We start from the raw sequence: 15,026 nt of genomic DNA on the forward strand, positions 1-15,026 counted from the left end.
TGTTGACCTCAAACCAGCTTTTCAGTCAAGAGTGACCTTGAACTCCTAATTCTTTTTTCTCTACCTCCCAAGTGATGGATTCAAGCAAGCACCTCAACAACTGGCCTATTTTATGTTTTTAAAGAGAAAACAAAGTGGCCAGAGCTAAGATTTGCTCAGAAAACTTTATTACTGAGCTTCACTGTGGTCTCCTCCTGCAGAGCCTGACCCTCCTGCCCTCCCCTCTGACATTCCAGGCTCAGCTTAGGGAGAGACTGGAGTGAGAGTTAGGTTTCTTCTAAAGGTGAGTTTCAGAATAGATGTTTAAAAATGTCTACATTGGTTCACAGACTGGTAGCCCTGTCACCCTTCTCAGCATGGGGTGGGTTTCTTCAGGTGCGTTCTTTCCGTGGGTGTGTGAGCCTGGATGCTGAGGGCTGGCCACGCTGCTCCAGGCCACGACATCTTTTGCTAGGCACTTGTTTCCTGTGTGCACAATTAAATCATCGTGAGGTGTCATTGGTTGGTTTGTTCATTTTAAAGATCCAGTTAGTAAAAGTGGAAAAGGGGAAGCATGACAATAAAATAAGTTTATGGTTTAAAAAAATGATACCTTCAAATACGCATTTAACTGAAAATATTTTAATATAATTTTCTTTATTTGCATCTGTAGTGTGCAGAAAAACAGGAAGGACAAGCTCATTGCACTGGAGTTAAGGCAGCCATCACTGGAAATGACTTCAGGCTCTTGTTTTTCAAACACCTTAACTTCACACCATTCACAGTGAGTAAAGAAGATGCTGGGAACGGGTCACCCTCCTGAAAAACTGCAAATGTGGATACTACTAATTAAAGCCTACTGTGGTGTATGTAAATCACCCAGATTAAAGTCTAAATTTTTAGAAAATGGGCCGTGAAGGATGTGTTAAAATTCTCAGCTGAACTCTAAAGCCGAGGACTGCTCTTTCCCAAATCTTTTTCAAAGCAAGAAGTCCCATCAATCCGCATGAGGCTCTCGTGTCTCTAAAGTGTGGTTAGAGAGCCCCCATCCCCCAAACCCAGACCCACCCCGAGCTGGGTAAACCATTCTGGGCTGTCAAAACGCAAGGCTCCACGCTCAGTCCCAATAACTCGAGTGATGATTAATGAGAGGCTTGATCATTTAATATCTCATGTGATTAAATTATAAGGAGTGGGGGAGGGGAGCTCCGCACACTCCCGGCCGCGGAGGGGGACAGGGACCAGCAAACGGTACCGGCAGCGCAAGAGCCGTGCACTCCTGCTTCGAACGTTGCCTGGGAGGCTCTGTCACCGTCGCCGTGGGTCGGCGCCTTTCCAAGGTCAGTGGGTCTGGGGAGGGGAAGGAGGAGGAACCCGGATGGGGGAGGGGGTCGCTTGCCTAGTGGAGGGGAGATGTGAACACTTGGTAGCATGGGTCAATGCCCCCCACTCTTCTCCTGGCTGCTGCAGGCAGGGCACTGTCAGATCTTAACTCTCCTTCCTTCTGCAGCGGTCTAGGGTGTTTCTGCGCCCCTGCAAAGACGGGACACCAGGCCTGGAGCTTTGGGTCTCCACCTGGCCCCTGCCCCGACGCACCTCGACCTTAAGTGGCTTTACCAGTACACAGGCCTGGTGACTGTCGGGTGTGACCACCCGAAGCCATTCTTCTTAAGCCCGAAGACCCTGGCCAAGTGTAGTGCAGAGCGGGGTTCATGCCATCCCGGGGGTTCAACCTGGAAGGTGTACTCAGCCGCTCTAACCGAGGCACCGGGACGCGCAGAGACTCCAACAAAACTGGAAATCGTGGCTTCTAATTGTTTGGAGAAAGAGGCCAGAATCGTGGGTGAAATGGGCTTCTTTGCTTTTTAAAAAGGGGTTCAGCTGAGATTCGGGTGTGACCACCACTTACCTCCAACAAAGAGTGAGCGCAGGACAGCGCTAAGTAAAAGGGCCAAAGCTGTAGCTACACAGTTCTGCCTTGGGCGAGGCAGGTGCCTTACCGCGGCCTTTGCTGTTCAGTCGAGTTCAGTGTCCGCGATGGGGAACGCTGCCTCAGAGGCTAAGAGACAACCGGCGGGACACAGGGAGAGCCACCTTTTATTTCATGACCGGCTTCACCATTTAGTCAGGGGTGGACAGGTCCTCCTGGAGCCGACCCTAAGAAACTGCATCCCAGAGATTTTGTTGAGCGCCAAAGCAGAAGGGTGAAAATTAAGCCGCCAATGTCCAGAACTGCAGAAGGGTCCCTAGTTAGGCTGAACTTTCAGCCCAGAAATGCTCTCCAGGGAAGAACCACGCGTGGAAACCAAGATGCCTGCTTCCATTCAGCCAGGGGGAAGGGTGTCAAGTGTTTTGGGCCACAGATATGGTGACCACATCTCTTTCACAGAACAGATTGTAAGCTTTCTAGGGCAGCTCCTTAGATTGAAAAAAAGAACACCCCACTCTCCTAATTTCGTTGAGCATTTGAAAATAGGACCAAGGAGGGGAGGGGGAAAAATCACTAGTAACTAAAAACATCTGTAAATATAAGTCATGATATAAAAAATGTGTGTGCATATATGTATATGGAGGTTTCTTTTACTGTGCATGCAAATATATTTCCAACACATTATAAATACCCAAAGAAAATTAAAAGAAACCTATTCATCTAGAAAAGAAACAAGCCGTATACACCGATGTTAAAAGTTTTGGCCTGAAATGTCTCCAAGTTAACAGATGTAGACTCTCTGCAATTTAAGGATATTTTTCCTTAGGAAGAAAAAAAAAATCCGAAGAGGAGGTGGTGGTGGTGGTGGTGCGGGGGGGGGGGGGGGGGGGATACTGAAGGGAGGGGGAGGTAAAGGGGGAAGTGCCTGGAAGCTACTTTGGTCCTTGGCCGTAAGTGGCTTAAAACCTGGTCCTGCCAAGACCTCCTTTTTCCGCCTGGAGTCCAGGCTCTAAAGAGGCCACTCCCCTCAAAGTGTGTTAGTAATAATTAAGGAGGGTTTATGATAAAAGCCGTTGCTTCAGTAGATAAGGCAGAAGTTTGAAGAAAACCAGGTCCAGAATATTGTCTTTGTTAGATTCTAGGGTCCTGACACACCCTAAGGCCAACAAGTAGTTTCCAGTTACTAAATCAGTTCCTTCAATTTGTGTCCTTTCTAGGCTTTACTCAGAAACAGCTAGCTCTGCTATACCAGGATCTGCAGGAAACAGTGGCTTGGGCCTACAGAGAATTATTTTTAAAGTCCTGTGCCAACCTTTCTCTCCCCCACCAGACTACACACTTATTGCACAACTCAGGCTGCCTGGTGGAGGCGATGCCTTTCCCAAGAAAACTAATGTAGTCTCAGAGGGTACCCGACGCGGAAGAGCCTTAGAAAGAACGACTCTGTACTCAGTATTAACTTGGGGCAGGGAAGGGGGAGCATGTCCAGACTGGGCTTTATTTCCAGTTGGGAATAAAAACAAACTGGGTTTTATTGACTCAAAGATGCCAAGATACTAAGGATCCCGAATGGAGAGTCAGTTTTATTCTCTTATTTCCAAGATCACTTCAGTTTGATGGCGTCGGAGATCTGTAGAACAGCGTCCAAATCGGCGGTGCAACCGGCGGCATTGTTCGCTGGGCTTGCGGGTAAGCTGGCTAGAGGGACCTTTTCTTCCTTCGGAGCGCGAGTTAGCGTGCATTGATTTCACCCTCACTCTCCGCCCTGCTGCCCAACATCATTTAGGCCAAGATCGGGTTTAATGGGAAACACCATCAGCAGACAATTACCCTTTCAGAGGATTCACTTCTCCTCACAGACACTGTTATTTGAGAAATAGGATCATTTGATTTCATATTGCACTAAATAACACCCAGCCGGTTCAAATTGCCAGCTTCTTAAAAACCGCCCATTGGAATAAATTGCGGCGGCCTCTTTTGCTTTTCAGGCCAATACTGTGGGTACCGGGCAGAACTTAACAAAAATAACGACAAAGCAACCCTGAGCAGTTTCCACCGTGCCTCAACTCTCACCCCTGCTCCCAAGTTTGAGATGGCTCAACCACTTGACTCTGGAATTAAAACGCACCCCTTCAGTCACCTCAGGAAGCGCTCCGAAACACAAGGTGCATTAGTGTTCATCAGACAAAGATGGCGCGGGACAGGAGACTCCGAGTTCTCTGTGTCCAGCATAACCTTGCAGGGTTAGCGTGCTTGAGGACTGCTGCAGGCTTCCCTACCCACGTCTTGCCCTTCCAGTCCTTGCGTCTACTCTTTCCCAGACCCAAGTGCCACCACCGGGCGACACTGAGGGTACAGCACTGCTTTCTCTACGCTGGCAGTTAGAGCCAGTCTTGGACCCAGACCCCTAAGGGGACCCCTAGATGGCAGAAGGAGAAAGCTGCATAGGGCTATATGTGCCTAGTGGAGCAGGAAAGAGAGGACCGGAAGTCAGCAGAACTAATGTTCGCTGAACACGCACGCCACTGACATTTTAGAAAGAAAGAAAGGAAGGAAGGAAGGAAGGAAGGAAGGAAGGAAGAAAGAAAGAAAGAAAGAAAGAGAAAAAAAAAGCCCTCCAAAGTTGACCGTTTTTTGCTATGGCTTAATTGACACTGTTCGGGTGAATGGTAATTATTCTGTTGATGGGGGTGATCCATCCTCACCTCATGCACTTAAAAAAAAAAGCCCTCGCTTCTTGCTTCCTTCATGCCAAGGGACAGAATGTGAGTAGTTCAAAACAGAGTGTTGGCAAATCTGTCCTGTGGAGCATTTCTTCGTTAAATTTATGTTTATAGACTTCAGGAAGGTGGATTGAATTCTTCCTCTCCTTGATAAACTGGAGGGAGGATCTTGGGGGCTGTCCCTGGAGCACCCCCATTGCTAGCAGGAGCAAGAAGGAGTCTTTTGGTTAGACTAGGCCATTAGTGACCTACTGGAGAGCCTTTCCCTTTTGGTGGGACTGGGAGGAGCCAGGGAGAAGGGAGGTGTGGGTTTGCGCCCTTAGGGAAGGTGCCTGGAGCGTCAAGTTCCTCCCGGTTGGGCAGGCGCTCGGGGCAGGGTCTGCCGCACCTAGGAAAATGTGGGCTGTCCACCTAAGACAGGTTGCAGAAGGCTTCACGCTGCTCTCACTCTGCGCTTGGCCTTGTTCTGAGAACCCTTAGCCTCACAGCTACAAACCATTCTGTCATGGCAACTTTCATCCCTCGTCAATAAAAGTCCATCCAGGAGGCCCGATGTACCCGAATAAAAATTTGGGTCATGACCCTTGGATGCTGCCCTCTGGAACTGGGGAGAAAAGCGTAGTGTTCAGCTTCCCACGCCCGCCAGACCTGGCTTTGTGTGTCCGGATCCAAGGCAGGTCTGGGACTGACCACTAGATCCTGGAGAGACTTCTGGCGTCTGCTCCACGCCAGAAACCTGCCTGCTCCTGAGCGTTAAACACTAAGGCGGTGGTGCAGTCCCTGGCGCCGCGCCTACCGGACCCCGAGCGCCTCCAGGAGAGTCATCCTCAATTGGAGTGCCCCCTTTCAACTTCCTCACCTCTTCCCGGGGAACTGCACAACCCAACCCCCTCCCCCCCCCCTTTTTTTTTTTTTTTTTGCCAACTGCTAAGGCCACAGCGGCAGCTTTTCTAAGAGACTGGAACAGAGCGCTTAGATTCCGAGGTCTAGGAAAGGCGATCTTAAAGCGATCCGAAGTTCGCGGCCTGTGCAAACCCAATCTCACAGCTTCTGATGGAACAGCCGCGCCATAGCAACTGGCTTGGGGTCGCTGGCAAAGGCTGCTGGGCAGCGGACTGCGCCCCGTGTGGCCCCGAGGAAGCTCCTGGGAGGATGTGGAAGGACCTTTCCCTCCTTACACCCCTTTGACACTCTTCTTTCCCACCAGAGTCCCTAGGGTGTAAATTAGGGCCGACCGGCGACACCAGCTGGGGAAGTCGAGCCTGCCTCGTCCAGACCTAGGTGCCTAGGTGAAGGCAGTGGAACAACTGTCACGACTCCTGTCGCTCTGGGGAGTGGCTAACTCGGTCATCCACTTTGCCCACTATTACCGCCCCCCACGGTCGCTCGCGTGTCAGTGCGGTCCCCGCGCCACCCTCGCTCGCGCGCCGTCCCTCCAGGTCGCCGCGTTTACCAGCGCGTTTTGTTCCGCAGTTGGATTCCAAGCTGTGGGGCTGTAACCGTGCTCTCCTCCGACGGACGCTAATCAAGTAATTTCCCCATCCCAGTCCCATCAAATTGCTCTTTAGCTGTTGAACCACGGAGTTTTGCTCGTCTTTTCACATGCTAATCACGCCCATTCAACGGCTCTCGGTGGGGCTGTTTGTCGCGGGATAAATCTCCTTGTTTGCCCGCTGCATGATTAATTGATATTGTTGTCTGGCTTTTGTGGTGACCGCCGGGAGCTGAAAGGCGACGCGTCGTGGCTGCGCCGGGGGCCGCTGGCGACATCTTCGGGCTGCGGAGGTCCCCGCAAGGTCGGGCCAGGGCTGATGACATTATGCGCCCGATTTGGTTTTTCTTATTAGAGCGCTGATGAAAGACTTGGAGACCCCAGTCTTTACAGCTCACCACCCCGGCGCAGAAACCACACAGCATTTAAGCCGCAATTGCAGACAAAGCCCTGGCATTTGCTCAATTCAGGGAAACGAGTTGGGTGTCCACACAGGAGACAATCACATCTTATTTCGGCCCACCCGGGATTTCAGTGGAGTTGAATGTGGGAGTACCGTGTAGACATTTGGGTTTTCAAATAGAGATGATATAATATACACACACATACATATATGTGTGTGTATGTATATGTATGTATATACATGTGTGTGTTTGAGAGAGCTAAAGACGAGAAAACAGTTAAAAGCACCAGCGAAGGACCCCAGCGCTGCTGTAGGGAGCAGCGGTCCAGCCGGCCACCTGCAAAGGTGCCTAGGCACCTGAACACTGTGCTTCTGGATTTGCAGAAGTGTGCTTTTCTGCCTCTGCCTCGCCAGCCACAACCAAGATCCTCCTGGATGCGACGACTTAGGCCTCAGTCAGCCTGCAAATTTCCATTTTATTTGACGGCATCGTTCTCTGCTTGGTGCTGTATTTTTCTGCTGTGCAACCAAACCTCCAAATTCCTCTGCTCCCTGCACCCCTCTTCTGCACCCTGGGGTTTTATCCTCCACGGACATCCCTAAAACTTGGAAATTCAATTAAACAATTTCAGTTACGCAGAGCTCCTACGGTCTGCTTATTGCAAATATTTCCTTTTTTGAGTTCTTAAAAGAAAGAAAGAAAAAAAAAAGCAAAGCAAAGAAAGGAAACTGTCGCCTTCGCTTTCACCGTGCTCAGGGTAATTGATAGACACCATCAGAGGTCAAAATTTGCATAAGAATTAAGAGCAGTAAATTAATTTAATATTCCGTGCACATCTCCAATTATTCCTGGAGACCTTTGTCTCCGCGGCTGCCAGGGAGGGGATTCAGCTGCTCTTCAACCAAACAACATCTGTGCGGTTAATAACTTGATAAACAGCTCATACAAATAGTTTCTGAATTATCTGGCTGCCCGATGACTATTCAGTTTGGAAACGTTTTGGCAGGGTCTCCCGGAGTCCTCTGAGGGGCTCAGGCTCCGGTCCGGACAAATGTCCCATCTTTTAAACATCAGCAGAAGATAATGTGTAAAATAACTCATTAACATTGAGTAATAATCCTAACCCTTTAAAAAAAAGAAAGAAAGAAAAAAGACACAGCCTGCGTGGTCAGGGTCAGGCCAGGTCGTTATTAGATAGATACTCTGTCTGCCTGTGATGAATAAACAGACTGGGAGTGGGGTAGAGTGAAGAGTACACTGTGTATAGGAAAGATTTGGGGTGTTGGGGAGAGTATAAGAGGTTCAGGATGTTTCCTTTGACCCCTTTACAACTGAGTGACTAGACTTGTATATGGGAGGGAAATCCTGAGAGAACAGTTTTGGGGGAACGACAACTGGAAGAAAACCAAGGTGTGGGGGAGGAGCAGATGGAGATTAATTTCCACTAATTTGTTTCTGGTATCTTTCAGTTTTCTTTCTACATGCAATTGTTATTTGCTGCTGCTGCTGCTGCTGCTGCTGCTGCTGTTTTAATGCATACAAAAAATCATCTCAGGAGCAGAGAGTAGGTAACTCATGTTGGCTTCTGTAGGCTTTGGCTGTTTTGTCCCTGTGGTCCTCTTTGAACACACCCCTCCGTCCCACCTTGACTCACCCACCATCATCCTGAAAGCAGCTTCTCACAAAGCCCAGGTGGGTGCAAGACCGACGGAGAGGGCCCCAGCAAAGCTTTAAGTGTGCCCAAATAGTGAAACAGCCAATGAGAGATGATGCTGTCCTATGTCAAACCAAGTCCAAATGTAGACACTAACCCCTCACCGTTACTGTCTGTGGCACCGAAGATGCTGTGGTTGCCATTACGTTCCTGAATCTTCCTGCCACCCATTAGGAAAGCCTCTTCCTGATACAAAGTCTAGAAAGGAAACGTTTGATCTTGAATGAGACCCAGGCTGCTTTAAATCTTGCAACCTGCTCATTTTAGATGTTTACAACAAATCTCCATTTACCCGGGAATTGTTTTGCGGTGACTTCAGTGTAACAGGGGATTCCACAAGAGACGTTATCCCTGTCTCATACCTTTCCACACCTTTGATGTACACACCTCATACGTTCAGTGTTCTACTTTCTATTTCCCACACTGCTGACAATCTAAGTACTTGAAGCCACTGAAAGCCACCCAGAAGTTCTGAGTAGCGTGGAGCCAGTTAATGTGACACCTTTATCCTTCTACTCCAAGGAGCCCCTGGCAGCCCTGGGCTTTAAAGGCAGGCGAACCCTTCAGGCTATATAGGTCTAACTGTACAAGTTTACAGTGAGTACAATGCTTCTCTGGGCTCAGTTGAAGAATTACTTTCGCAGAAAACAAGTCTTTGTGTCACAGAAGTAGGACAATAGTATTTCTACTGGGCACATTTCATTTTTATTTCTAGCATTTTCTTCTTGTATTTCATTAGGTTTTTCTCTCACCGAACTGCAGGTGCAGTGGGACCTTGCAGGCTTTTATTTCCATACAAATCATCTCTGTTAGTTATGATTGGGAGAGTATCTGTCTGTATCTTTACTATTATTATTATTAATTCCTTACTTTGATGAAGACTTCTCTAGTCACCCAGGATGATTTGAAAACATTTCTTTTCTTAAATGGAACATTATCAATTCTTTGGGGAGCCATCCTAAATTTAACACCAATGCATTCAACTGTTTAATCTCCAGCTCTGATGTTACTCATTTTTATGCACACGACCTACCCCTTTGGGTTCTTTTATACTCCATATTTATCAAGCATACTTCCTTGTATGCTTGACTTTTTTTTTTTTTAAAGCAGCAGGGGCAGAAAAGTGGTTAACAAACAAGAAGGCAGATGACTGATTATATTTTTGACTATGTGAGTAACGACGCAAAACATGAAAAGTTGAGATTCTTTTTCTACTAATGAAACCCCGTTTAGAAAAGCTTTCTGGACACCATCAAAGCACTGTGGCCTTTATAAATGCCTCCTCTTTGGTGATGAAACACATATTGCCAACACAGTCTACTAGTGTAGTTATATCTTTGGAGAGAGATTTGAACATAACCAGAAATTGGTCCAGTGTGTGTGAAGGTAACCAACTTCCTGGGTAGAGTTCAAATCAGAAGTAACCCTTATTTCTTGTGTTCATGAGCATTTCAAACTATTGGGTCAGTTGTCATGAGTGGTATTTGGTGACTTGAAGGACATAAGTCTTGGGGTCTACAAGATGGCTCAAAAGTAAAGGCATTTGCCACCAAGCTTGGCTATCTGAATTTCAATCCTCCAGCCACATGTGATGCAAAGAGAGAACTGGCTCCCACACATTGTCCTCTGACCTCCATACAGACGCCACGGCACATGCGTTCGCTTTCTCTAAGTGAATGAATGAATGAGTATAGTTTTAAATTTAAGGGAAAAAAACTCCACGAGCTTTGGTCATTTCTCACCAAAGCTGAAAAAAGAAAATATATACCTTATGTCTTGGGGGAAATTTTAATGGCCATGAGGGAGAATGATGCTTTAAAGACTCAGTGTGCTCTTTATTAAAATTTTTTTCCTAGTGCTCAGAAGCAAACGTTCACTTTCTAAGACACATTGAACTAGGATATTTTCCCCTTTTCTTGAAAGCTACAAATAATGCATAGTTGTGAAATTCTTCCTATAACAAATTCTTCTAATTTATTTACTTCTGTTGACCTTAAAAATACAATTTTTAAAACATATGTGGTCAACTTAGCACTCAAAATTTATAAAAATTTGAATTTGAAAATATGTGGATACACAGAAAGGCTATGAACAGGACCACCTAAATAAAGTGTCCGTTCTCACTGTCTTCTACTATAATACTCAAATGAACTGTCTTAAGTGGCGTCATCACCTGTGATACTGGTTCAAAAGGATACAACTTTGTACCCACAAAGATGGGTTTTGGATATCTGGAAACAACAGAAGCAAGCTAAGGTTCTCCAGAGATGATCGTCAAAGTTTCTGGTCTCTGAGGATGCCCTTTGAGACCCCTGGTTCTTTCCTTTTCTATCCTGGCTAGGCTTGTAGTTAGGCAAGACCGGCTTTACATCTCTTTAGGGGCTCCCTTCATGCCACCACAGGATTCTGTGGAAGGCAACAGAGCTCCCTGATAAGGGGACGCCATTGAAGGAGTCTATGCTGAGAGCCAAGGCCAACATGGTTCCGCCTGAAAGGAAGTGCCATGGGTAATAAATAATGTCTGGGTTTCCTATGTTGCTCGTGTTGGTCTGAAAGTCCGATCCAGCGAACCTAACAAGAGAAGGCGCTCATGAGCACTCTCTGCTTTGCTGATTCTGTGACGAGGGGAGGTAGATGCATTTAACACCAGATTCATGAGTACGGCTGGAACCAAAATGGGAATATAAAAGAAAGCTGGTGGGCAGGAAAGCTAACGGTGCTGCTTGTCCACTCACCAACTCCAGGCACTTGAATAATTGTCTGATTTTCTATGTTGCGAACTGTAGGCTGCCACTCTTCACCGCTGTGTCTTCTTCTTGTCCGTATGCACTGCATTTCTCAGCCTCTTTAGCTGTGTGTGTGGCCCTCGTGACCACATTGTCCCCCACGGGACACAAGCAGGTCGGTGTGCATACTTGTTATCTCACATATACCTGTCTTTTCCTTTTTTTTTTTTTTTTTTGCTGTCTGGGGAAGATGCTAATGGAAGCTCTGGGATCCCATGATGCACTCCTGGATCAGCGTCATCTTTTTTGTTCCCGGATATTTTATGGGGGGAAATGAATTTCCATTTTGACTTAAAACATTCATAGTTTTGTTCAATTCTTTTTTCTTCCTTCCTTCCTTTCTTCCTTCATTCCTCCCTCCTTCTCTTTCCTCCTCCTCCTCCTTCTTTCTTTTTCTTTCTTCTCTTTCTTTCTTTTTTTGGTTTTTTGAGACAGGGTTTCTCTGTGTAACATCCCTGCCTGTCCTGGACTCATTTTGTAGACCAGGCTGGCCTCGAACCCACAACGGTCCTCCTGCCTCTGTCTCCTGAGTGCTGGGATTAAAGCTATGTGCCACCTCACCAGTCTCTGCTTCAAAGTCTTAATGGCTTATACTCAGAAAAAATCTTTTTCCTAATTTGGCTTTCTTAAGTACGGAATGAGAACATATAAGTTTGGATTTCTTCAAAAGCAGGCAGTATTGTAGAAGATGGCCCCAGGAAACACCATTAGCTGAGACATGGGAAGAGAGGCAAATTTCTGGTATCAGGGAAGAGGACTTCCACTAAAGTATGTTATAAAGCAAATTATCACTGCGGGCAACTAGAATTTAGTTCTTTGTCTTTGGTTTTTTAAAAAAAATATTATTTATTTATTTATTATGTATACAGAGCTCTGCCTGCATGTATACCTGCAGGCCAGATAAGGGCATCAGATCACATTATAGATGGTTGTGAGCCACCATGTGGTTGCTGGGAATTGAACTCAGGACCTCTGGAGGAGCAGTTGGTGCCCTTAACCGCTGAGCCATCTCTCCAGCCCTAGCTCTTTGTCTTTGGAAGAAGTAGGTAGGCCTGGAGCCCACAGGACTTGGATTATTGACGCTCCAGCCACCCTCTGTCCTTAGTTGAGGGCCATTCCTTGTGGCCACGACTTCCCACACACTCCAGCTGATTGCATAGGCAAGGTTAGCTTCGGAAGTGAAAGCCAAGGTGCTGTGGCTGGACGTTGAACTGGACTGGCTACAGACAGGACACCTACCACAGAGTACATAGATGACCTTAAGATCTACTTCCTGTATCAAAATTATTTTGGCTTACCATTAATATGTATTCTTCTGACTGCTAATCTGAAGTGCGTATTCCAGCCAGACTGGCTTAGAACCTTCAGAGTTTCCCAAACGCTTTACTTGTCTTTCCATGGGGGACTCAGTTACTTAGTCTTGAGTTCCCTTTGCTAATGCTGAGTCACTTATCTATTATTCTTTAACCAACCACTCCGTGACTTCACAGCTTAAAGCAACACTTTCTGTGGGTCAGAAATCCAGGCAGAACGTGCTGGGAATTTCCTCATGGAAGGCCAGCGTTTGTGCAGGAGTTCTAAGATGGCCGCTCCTCCCCCAGAGCCTATATGAGCCTATGTTAATGCAGCCTAATAATCATTCTATGGCCCAACAGACACATTTCTCCTGCACAACAACAGGAATGTAAGAGAAAGGGCACGGAAAATCCAGGCCTCTTAAAGGGCTAGAGAGACCTAGCTCCAGGAGATGTCATGCTGGTCTCATTCTACAGGTCAAAACAGTCAAAGAGTTGGACTAAGTTTAAGAGAAATTGACTCCTCTCCCCAATGAAAGGAGTTTCATGAGATGGAAGGAAGCTGGACACTGTCCACCTTGCCCATGCATTCCTTCCACTTTTTCCAATCCCCAGGACACATTTCTATCCTACGTCATAAAGGAAGCCATTTCTATCACGCTGGTTCTCAAAGGTCTTCTGTTCTACTCCCCGACCCAGACTGTTGGGGCTGTACTTGCTAAGTTTTCCTTAATTATTTATTGTCTTGTGAAAATCTTTGTGACAACTTATTGTTGGATCTTCCAGGACAGAAAAAAGGAAGTTAGAGTTCCAGTTAGAGTTCTAAAGGATACTTTGAACAGTTGGAGCAAGTGGTGGATTCTTGGTTCATGTTTAGACACATACAAAGGAGACAGCCATGAGGGCCAGGCAGAGGAAGAAAGAGAGAGAGAGAGAGAGAGAGAGAGAGAGAGAGAGAGAGAGAGAGAGAGACAGACAGAGAGACAGAGAGAGCAGCATCCATATGCTTATATATTAGCATCTAGTAGTAAAACTAATTTCTGGTATCTTATTTTAGAGTATTCAACTGTATACTCTGAAAACTAAGTATTTTTTAAAAATCCTCTTAGCATAAATGAGACCTGGGTGACAACCATAAATCTACATGCAGAAATGCTTGTGAATGTAATGGGATCCCCCGGAAGGCCTGAACAACTTCCTCTTCCCAGATGCTAGTAGCTCCACCATGATGTTCTAGACCCTAGCCAAGAATTAACCTTTAAAAAATTTTAAGTAATAAAATTGGTATAGGGAGGGTGTAAATTTGACTATCTGTGTCTTAGTGTAATTTAACTGATGAGAGAAATGTTTCTCTCTATCTTGCAGAAGAAAGTAGAATCAAATGAATGTTCTGGAAGATTGGAGGTTACTGGCGCTGAGGAATGGAGACCAGAGAATGAGGTATTTCCATGGATGAATCATCTCCCTTCACTTCATCCAGGCTGGTGGTCCAGCAGACATACCAAATTATTTATTTCCTGGGCAGCAGAAGGTAGCACGCATGCCCGGGGAAAGCAGAGAAACGTGGGAATCTGCAGTGAGGGACCGTTTCAGACCAACTGAAAAGGTGTGTGTGTGGCTTGGCAGTCAGTTGATGGGTAGCTGGCAAGTCTTCGGCCTCTAGTCTCCTAGGGTATGGTATGACTTTTACTCATTGGGTTTCCAAAGATAGAGTAAGCCTGTGAGAGAATAGGCCATCGAATCCCTAGGATGTACACTGAGCATGCTGACCTTCTCTCTCTCTCTCTCTCTCTCTCTCTCTCTCTCTCTCTCTCTCTCTCTCTCTCTCTCTTCCCTTTTTCCTCCCTCCTTCCCTTCCTCCCTCCCTCCCTTCCTCCTCCTCCTTATTCTTTTCTTCTTTTGGTCCAGCCACAAAGGAAGATCTTCAGACATCTGGAATGATGGACACAGCCTAAGAATGACAAGACTTCCTCAGTTTATCCTGCTAACTAGGGTGAAAAGTATTTTTATAGCTCCCTTCACACGTTCTTCCTGCAAATCTTTGCCTTAAACAATCATTTTATATATAAAAAAATTACTATATAACCCGAAGAGGGCATGCTTCAGCTAACCCCTTGGGTAAGGGTACCAGAGGAGCCAAGGATGTTTCTCCTGACACAACGCACTGTCACAGCTAGCACCATTTTGGTCACTGATAGCTTGTGTGCAGAACATGGGCTGTTTTGTGTTCTTGGAGGCTTGTTGTAGATTTCCTCTGCTTTAAGGAGGTAGACTAGAGCATAGGATCTGCCACGGTTCACACCTAGGTTCAGATTGCGCTGTTGGTGGCTGGGAGATCTTGAACACCTTGGAAAACCTCCTTTAGATATGTGGAAATGTTGCCTTATCTGGAAAGTGAGGGTTGCCGTGCTGAACTTGTAGGATCAGTGGGAGTAATATGCAAAAAGTTTCTGGGCACAAAACTATACTTAATAAATGACTTTTAAAACAAGGGCCTTTTTATTTTTATTTATTTTTTTGTTATTCTTGGATGATTTCACTGCACCACTCTGCTTGCAGTCCGTGTGTATACAGGCCCCACCAGGAGACATGTAAGTGGGTACCTGAGACTCCTAAAGATAGAAAAGAATACCACAGGGGGAAGACTTCCTGGCCACCCAGTTAATTGAGGAGAAACTCTCGGTGCCAGTTTGGGAAGATTGA

The 15,026-nt window shown here is 46.4% G+C and overlaps 1 long non-coding RNA gene across 2 annotated transcripts; it reads left to right on the top strand.

Moving 5' to 3' along the window:
- Nucleotides 1-1,144: 1,144 nt before the first annotated feature.
- LOC311593582 lies at nucleotides 1,145-14,797 on the top strand. 2 transcript variants are annotated; one of them, XR_014777769.1, is made up of 6 exons: nucleotides 1,145-1,319; nucleotides 3,512-3,598; nucleotides 3,898-4,074; nucleotides 11,029-11,143; nucleotides 13,689-13,763; nucleotides 14,232-14,797. It is a non-coding gene; the product is annotated as an uncharacterized lncRNA (long non-coding RNA). The 2 variants fall into 2 exon arrangements; XR_014777770.1 differs by lacking the exon at nucleotides 3,898-4,074.
- The last annotated feature ends 229 nt before the right edge of the window (nucleotides 14,798-15,026 follow it).

This window comes from Acomys minous, assembly GCF_964271855.1.
Source record: "Acomys minous genome assembly, chromosome: 3".
Taxonomy (NCBI): domain Eukaryota; kingdom Metazoa; phylum Chordata; class Mammalia; order Rodentia; family Muridae; genus Acomys; species Acomys minous.